At 47.9% G+C, this 14,690-nt stretch overlaps 2 long non-coding RNA genes across 2 annotated transcripts; both read right to left on the reverse strand.

The window, feature by feature from the left end:
• Positions 1 to 5,802: 5,802 nt before the first annotated feature.
• On the reverse strand, positions 5,803 to 6,267 carry LOC115597877. The gene is made up of 4 exons (XR_003987220.1): positions 6,218 to 6,267; positions 6,057 to 6,122; positions 5,915 to 5,970; positions 5,803 to 5,840 (listed from the first exon to the last, which is right to left on the reverse strand). It is a non-coding gene; the product is annotated as an uncharacterized LOC115597877 (long non-coding RNA).
• Positions 6,268 to 10,374: 4,107 nt separating this feature from the next.
• On the reverse strand, positions 10,375 to 10,860 carry LOC115597876. Its single transcript, XR_003987219.1, has 4 exons — positions 10,785 to 10,860; positions 10,624 to 10,689; positions 10,483 to 10,538; positions 10,375 to 10,408 (listed from the first exon to the last, which is right to left on the reverse strand). It is a non-coding gene; the product is annotated as an uncharacterized LOC115597876 (long non-coding RNA).
• Between the last annotated feature and the right edge of the window lie 3,830 nt (positions 10,861 to 14,690).

The following is a 14,690-nucleotide window of genomic DNA, read 5'->3' on the forward strand; positions in this document are numbered from 1 at the left end:
CAATGACCACCAGACGGGGGTAAAAAAGACCGTCAGAATAAAGTGGGCATGCACCTTTGAAGGCCTGCCTCTTCCAAGAACTAATAAACATAACCCGGCAGCCTACTCCCTAGAAATAGTCATGAATATGTATTAGAATAGATATGAAATATGCATTAAGATAAGATGCATAAGATAAAGATGTAAACTTGTATGGCGTCGCGTGTGAGTGGAGCGAGACTGCCCACTGGCACCAGCCACTGTTTGCTTATTGCAATTGACTTACATTGAATTAAACTAATTAACAGAATATTGATTCCCAGTCATTTATAACACTAATAACTCTCAAAGTGTAGTTATTTTCTGCTTCTGGTAATTTTCTCCCCAAGGCTCCAAGTTCTGTGTAACTAACTTGTCTAAACTATCTGTTTACAGATATGTTTGAGACCTCGTCTCATTTGTGAGGATCGGAAATCCAAAACCTTTAGTTAAACCTCTTCTGTCAATTCCAAATCACCCTGCTGTTCACTTCTGCAAACTCACACTTTCCCCTTGTTACCTCACATAACAGGGTTAAGATTGGTCCTCCGTGTCAGATGCGCTGTCTCCAAAAACCAGACAGTGCGACGTGTGCTAAGAATTGAACACCATTGACCGGCAGTCGGGCATCTTTTTAGCGGAAAACTACAAATGAGTCTCCGGAAGTCGGCCATTTTGTCACCGGAAGTCGGCCATCTTTTTAGCGGAAAACTACAAATGAGTCTCCGGAAGTCGGCCATTTTGTCACCGGAAGTCGGCCATCTTTTTAGCGGAAAACTACAAATGAGTCTCCGGAAGTCGGCCATTTTGTCACCGGAAGTCGGCCATCTTTTTAGCGGAAAACTACAAATGAGTCTCCGGAAGTCGGCCATTTTGACACCGGAAGTCGGCCATCTTTTTAGCGGAAAACTACAAATGAGTCTCCGGAAGTCGGCCATTTTGTCACCGGAAGTCGGCCATCTTTTTAGCGGAAAACTACAAATGAGTCTCCGGCAGTCGGCCATTTTGACACCGGAAGTTGGCCGTCTTTTTTAGCGAAAACTACAAATGAGTCTCCGGCCATCGGACAAACTAAAAGTTAAAAATTTGGAATTCCCCTTGGCCCCAGGAACCCCCAATGGCCCCTGCGCATGGAAACACACCATTTGGGAGATCCTCTGATCTTTGTCAAAACTTCTCAATTTTCTCTCTTACTTCATACATTCGTTTAATCAGTCGTGTTGGAAGGGGCCCTGAAAGAGCTTCTCTACCTAAGACTATGGATTCAATGTCTTAACACTTTCTACAACGGGAGGGGGGGGAAATCTACCACTTCTCCTGGGAGACCATTCCAAGCTTTTACTGTCCACATGGTGAAAAATGAATTTCCCCGTTACGTCTTCTCCATTAAGCCCCACCTTTCCTTGTTGCTGGAGGACCAAAAGAGAGAACAGTGAGCAGCTGACTGGCTGCTTCTAGTTACAGGAGGACAAAAAAGAACAGAGTTCAGCTGAGTAATGGGGGACATCTGGTTTTTAAAGGTCCAAAATAGCTAGCGTTTGGCTGCTTCACCTGCTGTTTCCAGTTGCTGGAGGACTGGTGTCTGTCAGCAAGTCAGCAAGCATTTAAATACCCATTTACACATAAAATATCTGCTTTGACCTATAGATCAGCTTTGATACACTCACACAGACTCCCTGGAGCAAAATGTCACCCATCCCTCCTGGTCCCACACTCCCCCCTCACCTATACCCCAGACAGCCTCACAGCCCTTTACCCCTCCCCCCTGTAACTCCAGTGCTTAAAACAAATGGATGAAGACTATTGGGCAGGATTTATCATTATATTCATAACATCAAAGTAACACTCTTGCTGGGGGGCAGAAAAAGCTTCCATCCTTCTTTATTGCACTGCTGGGGTAGAAAACACAGTATGGTGCCTGTACTTGTACCAGAAGAGACACCTACACACACACTCCAGCAGTAGCGGCCCTGCATCCTGCTTAGACAGCACACATGAAAGGAAAAAATGACTCCTGAAAGAAAAAAAATAAATTCATCTGCTCAAGAGGTGTCCACATGTTTATACATATCCTATTTAAATACTTCTATAGGCAACTATTTCACTTCCTTTCTGCATTCATGTAATTTGTACAACTGTTAACTGATACCATTACATTTTCTATCTCAAACACGGGGATAATTTGACCAGAAATTTTTTGTGTGTTACACAACCGGTAGGGAGAGCTACCCAAAGGAGATGCTACCAAACCACCAGGGAAATATCCCATTGAGAGGGAGACAGAAACATAGTACTTCAGAGCACTCCAGCAAAACACCAGCAAAAGATACCTGCAGCATCCAGCTGTCTCTCTGTGCAAAGATTTAGAATAGATAATTAACTAAACTAGGTAATGAGATCAAAAGCATTATGGTTACCATCTAAACAATGCAGTTTGTACTTTATACAACTGTAAGTTTTTGTTACAGTTATGATACAAAAAAATCTGTGATAACTCTTTGGCTTTAATTTTTGAAGGATGATGGAGAGAAAGGAGGGTAAAACTGCAGGAGTCAAACAAATCCCCAGTGCTGCAGTATATAAGGTTACCAAAAAGGACTCTGATTTGTTAATACATCTGGATGTACCAAAACATGCAGAGGAATGCATTTTCATCATAATCTCAGCTGCTACAACTGTGAACCACAAAACCAGAAACACCATCAACTTGAGAAAGATGTGCTGTGCTTCCATCTTGAGAATGACTTTCTCCTTTTTTTGAAGGAGGAAAGAGTCTTGTTGCTGGTGATTTCCACACACTCTCGGGATCTGCTCTGACAGGGAGTTTCCAAAATGCAACATCTTTGAATGAGAGGCATTTCTGGTTTGGACTATCTCTTCCCATCTTATATCAATATTCATGCTGAAGGTCAGTTGTTCCTGGTCTCCCAGCTTAGCTTGCAGCAGGCCAGGGATCAGATTCCTTCCTCAAGAAAAGGCACATCAGATAACAGGTATATTTCTGCAATCACCAGGCTTGTCTTCATCTTCCACAAAGCAGAGTGACAGCAGGAAGCATCCAGAAGAATCCTATGGGTTGACAAACCTCTTCTGCAACAACCTCCTTCACCATCCCTTGAAGTACTCATCATCCCTAAAGACAACCCTCAAGTCATACAGAAATAGCACTTAGGGATATGGCTTAAATTCTTGTCAGTGTTAGGTTAATGGTTGGACTCTATGATCTTGAAGGTCTTTTCTAATAGAGGTAATCCTCTGATTAGCACCCTGGGCTTCCCCTCACCTGCTCTGTACCCATTCAGTGCCAGATACTGCATCTCTCATTGTTTGTGGAGCTACACTAAGAGACAAAATGACTGTTACACTTGAAGGAAGTCACCAGCTCCATGTTCATCCTAACTACTACCCCAGCTCACCTCAAATGCTCATCCAGACCCAAAAGTGGCCTACAAAGTTCATGCAAAAAAGTAACAGCTTCACTGAGTAGCCACATTATTCTCTGCTCTTTGACACTGACCTTACCTTGGACTACTTGCTAGAGTCAGCAGCTTTGTCCCAGTGAGCCTGCTTACAATATTTGCAAAAAACAAAAGGAACGTACCAAGATGCTGCCTCAAACAGCACCCTTGCCTGCAACAACTCCCATCTCTTACTCCTTTACCTTGGCAATTTGCATATCCAGCCTCTGCAATTTTCTTATTGTCACATGGTGGCTACAATAGAACCTATAAACATCAACGGATGCTTCTAACTTCAACAACACACACCTGAAAAATAACTGCTCTTTGGTCCCACTAGTCATCACCCACTTCACCCCAATCACCTTCAGTCACTGTCCCACTTTGCTTACTGATTCTATCTTCAAAATGAGTTAAACACACACTGTAATCAGGTAGCTACCAGAAGCACAACCTCTCCAACACTACACACTGACTGACCTGACCGCTCTCTGCTCCCTCGTTTCTTCTTACAAGCGCATATTTGTCCTTTGCATCTGAAAGAAAGTATTACACAAGTCACTGGAATGCTGAACAATGGACAGACAATTCCAGACATCTCAATCCTAGTTAGGAACCCCATCTAGAGTACTACTACCCTCAAGCCATTAATAAACACAGCCCCAAAACTTTAAGCCCATACACATACAACCGTTAACTACTGAGAAGGTCAATCTCCTGCACTGCACAGGAAAAACCCTCTCATGAGGGTCCCATCACCTTCAAACACCATCAAAGCAACTGCCCACCCAGCCTGACTATGGCTGCTCAACTTAAGATCACTGTAAAACTAAAAACTCAAGGCACACAGACATCACCAGAGACCCTTATGGCTCTTCAATGTCCCCAACTCTACACTCTTGGCAGAGCAGCTCCAGACCAAACAAACACAGACCAACCCAAGACACACCACTGCAAAATACAAGATTCAACATTAAGAGAAAACTCTCAACAAGAAGTTACTCTGGGCTCTAAGAAGTTGACCAAGAAGATCTACAGGGATGCAAGGGTGAGGCAAGAAGGCCCAATGGTGACATCAAGTGTAATAGAACACGGCTTGTTACAATAATTACTCTTCAAAATAACATACCACATGTGCAAGAAGACTAGCATCAAGACCTAACGATGCAGAGACAAGGCTGCAAATGTGGAAAATTTATGAAAAGAGATGCTCATTCGTTCATAAAGAAGATTACAAAAGATGCCCATCGAGAAATGTGCAAGATGCAAGAAAAGAAGGATCCAGATGGCACTATGATGATGATGACTAAATGTGTTCCACACCGTGGGGATGATGTTCAATATCACTTGCCCTTTGAAGCACTCTGGAATCCAAGACTTCTGGGCAAGAAGACCTACAGCGATGCAACGGCAAAACAAGGGGCTGAATCAAGGGATGCCAAAGAACCCAGGATTCAAGACCTGAAGACGCAAGGATGCGGGGAACAAAGTCCCACTCTGGGAAAATCCGTGACCAAAGATGATGCTGGTGCAGGTGGCGATGATGTTTAAGAAGATGACAATCAAGAAACTTCCAAGTGAAGAGACCGATCCGCAATTTAGACTCGTCGTGCAGAATAACACGCTGCTGATTAGCAACGTGCTGAACAGGAAAGGCTTTCCAGGGATGATGCCCAAGATGCAGGACTTGCTCTGGACTGTGAGGACACAGAGGACCATCAAGGCCTGAGGAAGCTCTAAGACAATAAAGACGGACAACGTAAAACACACAACCCCACAAATCAAGGCTGGAGCTGCCCTGCCCCTGCTGGAATCACACTGGAAAGTAACCTGTTCCCTTCACACACCCAAAGGGGGCCGCTCCCAGGCAGCCCTCTCCCCTACACTCACTTCAAAACACCACCTGCAATTCCCAACCTCAACTCCGCTGCTCAGCCCTCCCCACCAACCCCTGGGCCCTCAACTTATCTTCAAGAGCGACAGCAGCACAAAGCCACGGTCAGTAATGAAAACCACAGTGTCTGACTGGGATGTATTTCCAGTCGCACGGTTCCTCTTCATCCCCTATACATAAAAAGGAAAAAACAACTACCACAGATCCCAAAGAGCGCTGGCACAAGTCCCACCTAAGCCAACACAAGCTACTTCCGCTGCACTCACCTCCTCAAGGAAGCCCCGTGGTATACCACGCACCTTCTCATTCCAGAGTTGAATGCCATTGCCACCATTGCTTGGGGCACCCGAAACGCCAAGAGAAAGAGTTCCTGTTCTGCTGATCAGAAGTCACCAGCCCCATGAACCCCTCGCCACCAACTCGGCTCAACATCAACGCCGATCCGGTTCCAAAGGTGGCACGCACAGCGCCTGCAAAAACAAAACAAAACAGTTAAGGGACCCGACGTAAAATACATGGCTGACCCAGCCCACCACCATCTCACCTTCTCCAACCGCTCCTAAATGTGTGTCTTTGTCCCTCCAAGGATGGTTGTGGCACCTGCAAGTCAAAGCAAAAGGCACATGCTGAGGTAGCGCCTCCAACAACAGGCAGCCCTCTGTGATGTCCACCTCCTCCTCTTTTACCTCAGCCTCTCACCCATCTGCTGCCTGCCATCCTTGGGGGGTGCCAAAAGTAGGTTTGGAGGACACCTGGAAAACACAAAAAACAGGCGACGCCAATGCCTTCAACGGCAATAAAATACCTGAGAAATAACTGCTCCTTCTGCACACCAGCCTTTGCTCACCTTGCCAGAGCCACCTCCAGAACAGATATTCTGCTTCCTTGGCTGCTCTCACCTTCAAAGGGACAAACAAACCATAATGTGGTCAGGTAGCCAGGAGAGGGACCTCCAGTCCAACACCAAACCCTGACTAACCTTTGGATGGCACTCTTCTCTCCTCCAGCTCTTTCATGTGCATCCTTGTCACACGGGATCTGAAAAATGGTGATACGCAAGTCAATGGAACACTGCCCAACAGATGAAGTACTCAGTTATGGCTCTTCCAACAAACTCTGGGAAGAGTAGCTCCAAGCCAAACGCTCAGACAAATTCAAGACACAGCCCTCCAAACCATGAGACTCAATCTCAAGAGAACACTGAGCAAGAAGAATATCTCTGGGATCCAAGACCGTTTGGCAAGAAGACCTACAGCAATGCAGCTGTAAAACAAGGGGCTGAATCAAGGGATGCCAAAGAGCCCTGGCTTCAAGACCTGAGGACGCAAGGATGCGGGGAACAAAGTCCCATTCTGGGAAAATCCGCAACCAAAGATGATGCTGGTGCAGGTGGCGATGATGTTTCAGAAGATGACCAACAGGAAACTTCCCAGATGAAAGACCTATCTACGCTTCAAATTTGTCACGCAAGAAAGAAATGCTGCTGACTAGTACTGTGCTGATGAGAGAAGACCTTCCAGGGATGATGCCAGAGATGTGGGACTTGCTCCAAGAGGACATCAAGGCCTGAGGAAGCTCTAAGACAAAGACACACAACACAAACTACACACCACCACACACCAAGGCTGGAGCTGCCCTGCCCACACTGGCATTGCATCAGAAATTAACCCGTTTCCTTCACCTGACCAGACTGCCCTCTCCCCTACGCTAACTTCCAAATCCCTCCCACAACTCCCACCAGCCTTGACCCCTCTACACCACTGGTCCCTCAACTTATCTTTCAGAGGACTGGCACTCCAAAGCCATAGTTTGCCAGGAAAAAAAACAGGAGCAGCCCAGGATAATCCTCAATTTGCAAGGTTCCCCTTTGCCACCTGCATAAGAAAAAAAATTAAAAATAATATTAAAAAAAAAAAGTCACACCACAACACCAAAACAAACAAATCAAAAAACCCCACACACATAACCACAACACCAGATCACCTATCAGAATATTCTGCAATAATTCCAACATTGGCCAGCCCCTCTCCCTTCCAAATGACCCAGCTTTGCAGACTCACCCACACTTTCCAGACTTGGATGCTGTAGGTGTTGTCATTCAGGCCACCTAAAAGGCACAAAACGATTGTTGTGCTTGAGAGAAGACACTGTGTCCACAAGCCCTGCACTACTGCCTCACCTCCAATGCTCATTCAGTTCCTGGAATTTGCTAGCATCATGCCAGGGAGAGACAGGCTCCCATCAACCACCCAAAGGGTACTGCTTCTGGACAGCCCACTTGCCTACAGTAACTTTAAAATCCAACCTTGTAATTCCTAACCTTAACCCCTCTACACAGACCCTCTGCAACCATCGTCCCTTTCACTTACCTATCAAACAGCTGGGGCTCCGAAGCACCGGCCAGAAAAGTAAAGCCACATCAGCTGACGGGAATCTTCCCAGAACCACCAAGTTCCTCCTCGTCATCTGCAATAACAAACAGCAGTGCCGCCAGAAATAGGACGTCAGCTAAATACCAATCCCTTCCACAAGCTCCTCATAACCCCCAGCTTGCCCTGCTCACCTTCTCCTTCCACACACATTAAGGCCACCATCACTTCTGGCACCTGAAATACCAGGAGATGCAAAATTACTCTCCTGCTTGTGAGATCGAGCCTCCTCGTTACCATCCTGTCTCACCTCCAGTGCTCTTCCGCCTCCGAAGGTGGCACACGCAGCACCTGCAAAAATAAAGGGAAACACTTAACCGAGTCGTCGTATAATCTCTGGATGAGCCACCCCACATCCATCTCACCTTCTTCGACCGCTCCTCAATGCATGGCTTTGTGTGACACCTGCAAAAGCCAAAGGAAAAGCCACATGCTGAGATATTGCCCCAATCAACAGCAGCCCACTCCAGCCTTTGCAACACCTCCCAGCCTCAGCACTTCAGTTCAGTCCCTCAACTTATCTTTCTGAGGGACAGTGGTTTTGGATCTATGCCCAGCAAAACACCACGCTGTCTGACAGGCATGTTCCTCTTCATCACCAGCAATCAAAAAAAGGAAAATCAGACACTGTGTCACAAATAAGGTGCACTTCAGCCATCACCAACCACTTAAACTACACCCACCACCTCAAAAGAGACCCACATTGTTCCACTCACCTCCTCGATCCAGAGCTGAATGCTTTGGCCACCACTGCTTTGGGCACCTAAAAGACCTAGAGAAAGAGTTACTGTTCCGCTGATCAGTAGTCACCAGCTCCAGGAGCCCACTCTCTACCACCCCAGCTCACATTCAATGCTCAGCCAATTCCAAAGGTGGCACGCACAGCGCCTGAAAAATAAGGGAAACATTTAACAGAGTTGATGTTAATACAAGGCTGACCCAGCCCAGACATCTCACCTTCTCCAACTGTTCCTCAAGACATGGCTTTGTCACTCCAGCACTGTGTGTGACACCTGCAAAAGTCAAAGCAAAACACACACACTGAGATATTGCCCCCAGCAACAACCAGGACACTGTGATGCCACTCTCCTGCTTCTTTACCTCAGCCTCTCACCCACCTGCCTGCCATTTCTTTGGGGTGCCAAAACCAGGTTAGGAGAGCATCTGAAAACACAAACTACAAAGGATGCTCATGACTAACCAACACTGCAGCACTTGAGAAGTAAACGACCCTCCAGCCCACCAGCCTTTGCTCACCTTGCCACAGCCACCTCCAGTGCCCATATCCTGCTTCGCTCGGCGCTTCCACCTTCAAAATTACAACAAACCATAACACAGTCAGGTAGCCAAGGGAAGCACCTTCCCACAGACTCCACACCCATAACCAACCTTTGGGTGGTGGCTTCCTGTCCTCCATCAGTTTCTTGCTCGTCATTGACACGTGGGACCTGAAAAATAGGATTATGCAAATCACTGGAAAGCTGCTCAGCATCAAGTCGGTCAGTTGATGGCACTTCCAATGGCCCCTGATTCTACACAGCAGGCAGGGCAGCTCCAAGCCAAACACAGCCGCAGACCGAGACACGCACAGCCATGTGAGTCACAAGACTTGACCTCAAGATAAAACTCGCAGCAAGATGAGGGACTCCGGAATCCAAGACTTTTGGGCAGTAAGACCTACAGCGATGCATCTGCAAAGCAAGGGAACGAAGTGGCAGATGCCCGAGAAGCCGCCTTCAAGACCCGAGGATACAAGGATGCAGGGAATGAGTCCAGATGCTGATGCAGTTGGCAATGATGTTTTGGTAAGTGACAATCAAGGAACTTCCAAGTCAAGAGACCGATCTGCAATTTAGACTCATCGTGTGGAATAACATGCTACTGATTAGCACCATGCTGATCAGGAAAGACTTTCCAGGGATGATGCCCAAGATGTGGGACTTGCTCTGTGAGGACGCAGAGGACCATCAAGGCCTGAGGAAGTTCTAAGACAACAAAGACAACACAAAACACACAGCCCCACACACTGAGGCTGGAGCTGCCCTGCCCATGCTGGAATCATACTGGAAAGTAACCTGTTCCCTTCACACACCCAAAGGGGCTGCTCCCAGGCAGCCCTCTCCCCTACGCTAACATCAAAGCGCCACCTGCAATTCCCAACCTTGACTCCTCTGCTCAGCCCCTCCCCACCAACACCTGGGCCCTCAACTTATCTTCAAGAGTGACAGCAGCACAAAAGCCATGGCCAGGAATGAAAACTGCAGTGTTTGACTAGGATGTGCTTCCAGTCGCATGGTTCCTCTTCATCCCCTATACATAGAAAAGGTAAAAACAACCCACAGATCACAAACAGCGCTGGCACAAGTCCCACCTAAGCCAACGCACGCTACTTCCGCTGCACTCACCTCCTCAAGGAAGCCCCGTGGTATACCACGCACCTTCTCATTCCAGAGTTGAATGCCATTGCCACCATTGCTTGGGGCACCCGAAACGCCAAGAGAAAGAGTTCCTGTTCTGCTGATCAGAAGTCACCAGCCCCATGAACCCCTCGCCACCAACTCGGCTCAACATCAATGCCGATCCGGTTCCAAAGGTGGCACGCACAGCGCCTGCAAAAACAAAACAAAACAGTTAAGGGACCCGACGTAAAATACATGGCTGACCCAGCCCACCACCATCTCACCTTCTCCAACCGCTCCTAAATGTGTGTCTTTGTCCCTCCAAGGATGGTTGTGGCACCTGCAAGTCAAAGCAAAAGGCACATGCTGAGGTAGCGCCTCCAACAACAGGCAGCCCTCTGTGATGTCCACCTCCTCCTCTTTACCTCAGCCTCTCACCCATCTGCTGCCTGCCATCCTTGGGGGGTGCCAAAAGTAGGTTTGGAGGACACCTGGAAAACACAAAAAACAGGCGACGCCAATGCCTTCAACGGCAATAAAATACCTGAGAAATAACTGCTCCTTCTGCACACCAGCCTTTGCTCACCTTGCCAGAGCCACCTCCGGAACAGATATTCTGCTTCCTTGGCTGCTCTCACCTTCAAAGGGACAAACAAACCATAATGTGGTCAGGTAGCCAGGAGAGGGACCTCCAGTCCAACACCAAACCCTGACTAACCTTTGGATGGCACTCTTCTCTCCTCCAGCTCTTTCATGTGCATCCTTGTCACACGGGATCTGAAAAATGGTGATACGCAAGTCAATGGAACACTGCCCAACAGATGAAGTACTCAGTTATGGCTCTTCCAACAAACTCTGGGAAGAGTAGCTCCAAGCCAAACGCTCAGACAAATTCAAGACACAGCCCTCCAAACCATGAGACTCAATCTCAAGAGAACACTGAGCAAGAAGAATATCTCTGGGATCCAAGACCGTTTGGCAAGAAGACCTACAGCAATGCAGCTGTAAAACAAGGGGCTGAATCAAGGGATGCCAAAGAGCCCTGGCTTCAAGACCTGAGGACGCAAGGATGCGGGGAACAAAGTCCCATTCTGGGAAAATCCGCAACCAAAGATGATGCTGGTGCAGGTGGCGATGATGTTTCAGAAGATGACCAACAGGAAACTTCCCAGATGAAAGACCTATCTACGCTTCAAATTTGTCACGCAAGAAAGAAATGCTGCTGACTAGTACTGTGCTGATGAGAGAAGACCTTCCAGGGATGATGCCAGAGATGTGGGACTTGCTCCAAGAGGACATCAAGGCCTGAGGAAGCTCTAAGACAAAGACACACAACACAAACTACACACCACCACACACCAAGGCTGGAGCTGCCCTGCCCACACTGGCATTGCATCAGAAATTAACCCGTTTCCTTCACCTGACCAGACTGCCCTCTCCCCTACGCTAACTTCCAAATCCCTCCCACAACTCCCACCAGCCTTGACCCCTCTACACCACTGGTCCCTCAACTTATCTTTCAGAGGACTGGCACTCCAAAGCCATAGTTTGCCAGGAAAAAAAACAGGAGCAGCCCAGGATAATCCTCAATTTGCAAGGTTCCCCTTTGCCACCTGCATAAGAAAAAAATTAAAAATAATATTAAAAAAAAAAGTCACACCACAACACCAAAACAAACAAATCAAAAAACCCCACACACATAACCACAACACCAGATCACCTATCAGAATATTCTGCAATAATTCCAACATTGGCCAGCCCCTCTCCCTTCCAAATGACCCAGCTTTGCAGACTCACCCACACTTTCCAGACTTGGATGCTGTAGGTGTTGTCATTCAGGCCACCTAAAAGGCACAAAACGATTGTTGTGCTTGAGAGAAGACACTGTGTCCACAAGCCCTGCACTACTGCCTCACCTCCAATGCTCATTCAGTTCCTGGAATTTGCTAGCATCATGCCAGGGAGAGACAGGCTCCCATCAACCACCCAAAGGGGACTGCGTCTGGACAGCTCACTCCCCTACAGTAATTTTAAAAACCAACCTTGCAATTCCTAACCTTAACCCCTCTACACAGACCCTCCCCAACCATAGTCCCTTTCACTTACCTTTCAAACAGCTGGGGCTCCGAAGCACCGGCCAGAAAAGTAAAGCCACATCAGCTGACGGGAATCTTCCCAGAACCACCAAGTTCCTCCTCGTCATCTGCAATAACAAACAGCAGTGCCGCCAGAAATAGGACGTCAGCTAAATACCAATCCCTTCCACAAGCTCCTCATAACCCCCAGCTTGCCCTGCTCACCTTCTCCTTCCACACACATTAAGGCCACCATCACTTCTGGCACCTGAAATACCAGGAGATGCAAAATTACTCTCCTGCTTGTGAGATCGAGCCTCCTCGTTACCATCCTGTCTCACCTCCAGTGCTCTTCCGCCTCCGAAGGTGGCACACGCAGCACCTGCAAAAATAAAGGGAAACACTTAACCGAGTCGTCGTATAATCTCTGGATGAGCCACCCCACATCCATCTCACCTTCTTCGACCGCTCCTCAATGCATGGCTTTGTGTGACACCTGCAAAAGCCAAAGGAAAAGCCACATGCTGAGATATTGCCCCAATCAACAGCAGCCCACTCCAGCCTTTGCAACACCTCCCAGCCTCAGCACTTCAGTTCAGTCCCTCAACTTATCTTTCTGAGGGACAGTGGTTTTGGATCTATGCCCAGCAAAACACCACGCTGTCTGACAGGCATGTTCCTCTTCATCACCAGCAATCAAAAAAAGGAAAATCAGACACTGTGTCACAAATAAGGTGCACTTCAGCCATCACCAACCACTTAAACTACACCCACCACCTCAAAAGAGACCCACATTGTTCCACTCACCTCCTCGATCCAGAGCTGAATGCTTTGGCCACCACTGCTTTGGGCACCTAAAAGACCTAGAGAAAGAGTTACTGTTCCGCTGATCAGTAGTCACCAGCTCCAGGAGCCCACTCTCTACCACCCCAGCTCACATTCAATGCTCAGCCAATTCCAAAGGTGGCACGCACAGCGCCTGAAAAATAAGGGAAACATTTAACAGAGTTGATGTTAATACAAGGCTGACCCAGCCCAGACATCTCACCTTCTCCAACTGTTCCTCAAGACATGGCTTTGTCACTCCAGCACTGTGTGTGACACCTGCAAAAGTCAAAGCAAAACACACACACTGAGATATTGCCCCCAGCAACAACCAGGACACTGTGATGCCACTCTCCTGCTTCTTTACCTCAGCCTCTCACCCACCTGCCTGCCATTTCTTTGGGGTGCCAAAACCAGGTTAGGAGAGCATCTGAAAACACAAACTACAAAGGATGCTCATGACTAACCAACACTGCAGCACTTGAGAAGTAAACGACCCTCCAGCCCACCAGCCTTTGCTCACCTTGCCACAGCCACCTCCAGTGCCCATATCCTGCTTCGCTCGGCGCTTCCACCTTCAAAATTACAACAAACCATAACACAGTCAGGTAGCCAAGGGAAGCACCTTCCCACAGACTCCACACCCATAACCAACCTTTGGGTGGTGGCTTCCTGTCCTCCATCAGTTTCTTGCTCGTCATTGACACGTGGGACCTGAAAAATAGGATTATGCAAATCACTGGAAAGCTGCTCAGCATCAAGTCGGTCAGTTGATGGCACTTCCAATGGCCCCTGATTCTACACAGCAGGCAGGGCAGCTCCAAGCCAAACACAGCCGCAGACCGAGACACGCACAGCCATGTGAGTCACAAGACTTGACCTCAAGATAAAACTCGCAGCAAGATGAGGGACTCCGGAATCCAAGACTTTTGGGCAGTAAGACCTACAGCGATGCATCTGCAAAGCAAGGGAACGAAGTGGCAGATGCCCGAGAAGCCGCCTTCAAGACCCGAGGATACAAGGATGCAGGGAATGAGTCCAGATGCTGATGCAGTTGGCAATGATGTTTTGGTAAGTGACAATCAAGGAACTTCCAAGTCAAGAGACCGATCTGCAATTTAGACTCATCGTGTGGAATAACATGCTACTGATTAGCACCATGCTGATCAGGAAAGACTTTCCAGGGATGATGCCCAAGATGTGGGACTTGCTCTGTGAGGACGCAGAGGACCATCAAGGCCTGAGGAAGTTCTAAGACAACAAAGACAACACAAAACACACAGCCCCACACACTGAGGCTGGAGCTGCCCTGCCCATGCTGGAATCATACTGGAAAGTAACCTGTTCCCTTCACACACCCAAAGGGGCTGCTCCCAGGCAGCCCTCTCCCCTACGCTAACATCAAAGCGCCACCTGCAATTCCCAACCTTGACTCCTCTGCTCAGCCCCTCCCCACCAACACCTGGGCCCTCAACTTATCTTCAAGAGTGACAGCAGCACAAAAGCCATGGCCAGGAATGAAAACTGCAGTGTTTGACTAGGATGTGCTTCCAGTCGCATGGTTCCTCTTCATCCCCTATACATAGAAAAGG

The sequence above is a fragment of the Calypte anna genome, chromosome 2 (assembly GCF_003957555.1).
Source record: "Calypte anna isolate BGI_N300 chromosome 2, bCalAnn1_v1.p, whole genome shotgun sequence".
NCBI classification, from domain to species: Eukaryota; Metazoa; Chordata; class Aves; order Apodiformes; family Trochilidae; genus Calypte; species Calypte anna.